The sequence below is a fragment of the Euprymna scolopes genome, chromosome 46, assembly GCF_053919585.1.
Source record: "Euprymna scolopes isolate OS-2025 chromosome 46, ASM5391958v1, whole genome shotgun sequence".
Taxonomy (NCBI): Eukaryota; Metazoa; Mollusca; class Cephalopoda; order Sepiida; family Sepiolidae; genus Euprymna; species Euprymna scolopes.
The window spans coordinates 215,836,311-215,838,439 of NC_136527.1; positions in this window are offsets into that span (position 1 = coordinate 215,836,311).

The following is a 2,129-nucleotide window of genomic DNA, read 5'->3' on the forward strand; positions in this document are numbered from 1 at the left end:
ACACAGTATTTGCTATCGTAAGGAAGAGTAGGGAAAAAAGCTCTTGAGGGGTGGGGGAGAGATAAAAATACAAGAAGAAGGTATTTTATATAAAAATAGGGAATTTATTAAAGACACAAAACATACCAAAACAAGATAGACTGACAGAAATATTTATGAAAGTAGTCGTTAACCCGGACAAGAGGGAAGAACCCAATAGATAATGAATAACATTGGGCCGATGACACTTCCCTGTGGTATCCCGCTCGTTACTGGTGCTGGTCTTTATTTTGCTCTTTTTACTACTACACACTTTTGCCTGAATTCAGTTCGGGTCTATTTGGGTTAATAAGTCTAGTTGTATGTTTGTTAATAAAGTCAGGTTTGTGATCTTTTAAGCGTATATATGCTTCTTTATTACTTATTTTACCTACTTAATTACTTAGAAGACTTTCCTCATTTAGCAGAGGGTGTTGCACTTGTAATTCACTGTTTGATGCTTCCTAAAAAATGTGAAAAAGAGGCTAAAAAAACTTTTCATTACTAATCGTTAAAGTTTTGATTTTCTTTTCTTCTTTTTTTTTGTTACTTGATTTCCAAATAATAGAAGGGCACACTCTTGCTTGAGGCCCCTCACTTTTACATGATAGACATAAGTCTAGACCTACCTTCTCTGGTATTCCTTTCCAATTATTCTCAGGACTTTCCTCCTATAGCAGATGGTGCTGGAATTCATATCTGCTTGTTGAAACGTGGAAAAGTCGGAAAAAAAAAATAATAGGCGGAAGTATCTCGATAGATCTTTCAGCTATCATCTCATCAACAGAAAATCGATAGCGTAAAATAATAATACTATGTCGAAAGTAAAGAGTTCTGATGGGGAACTATTCAATGGGCCAAAAATGACGGGAATGCTAAAATAAAATTTATTAAATCGATAGCGTAAAAATAATAATACTAAATAAAATGGGAGAAATAATTCACAGTTTGTTTCTCTTTGGGAAACTGAATCTTTTCTCCCGTTTTTTTTTTTTTTTTTTTTTTTTTTTTCCCTCGTTGTGCCATTATTTTAATCGTTTTTTAAATGTTAATAAACTTTATTTTAGTGTCCCCGTAATTTTTGGCACATTCAATAGTTCCCCATCAGAACTCTTTACTTTCGACATAATATTATTATTTTTACGCTATTGATTTTCTCCTGATGAGATGATAGCTGAAAGAGCTCTTGAGAGACTTCTGCCTATTATATTTAAAACTTTATTTAAATTCTGTACCTCTAAACATATATATATATATATATATATATATATTGTAATTTAATGAATTTCAAAAAACTCATTGAAATGAAATGAAGTGGTTGAGTTTCATATCAAAGAATTTTTATTATTCTAAGCAAGACAAAGAATGCTTTAGAAAATTAATCTCCTTAACCTATAGGGTTTCGATGTCTACCATCTCATCAGAGGAGAGAAAATATTAGCAAATAGTTATAAAATTATGCACCCTATTTGCTAAAGTCAGTTAGACATGGAAAGTCAAAGTGAAAATAATACATTTATTAGAAGTCCTGTAGCAGGAGTATTTGTAGAAAAAGGATATGAATGTTTTTGTTGATCCAACTTGCTTGTAAGATCCAATTTATATGTTCTTTACATCCGTTTGGTAATAATGTCCAAGCTATATATTGGGTAATCCGCATAGCTGTGTAGATGAATAAAAATAAAATAAAAGGATGGGCCAAATAGGTAAATGGAATAATTCGTTTTTTCCGGATTTTTCCTAGTTTCATCTCAAATCTCATCGTCAGTTTAAATTGTATTTGTTCCGTCAACTCAAGTTATATATACTGCCCATGAGGTGCTAATTATTATTAATTTTATACGTATCTATATTTCCCTTTCCTTTCCCATCAAATTAATTATTTAAAAAAAAAACAGAATTTTTTTTTTTATTTTTAAAAACAATAAATTTTTGTTTCCATGACGACTACAAACGACAAAAATGTTTTCTTTCAAAATAAAACAAAAGTCGAGAGGTTGGAAGAATTTGTCGTTTGTGATAGAAAAAAATGTAAATTCAGTTTTAATTTCGCCATTTTTTTTTGTATTTTGCAAACAAAAATATTTTCGTCTTTTTTGTTGACGAAAATA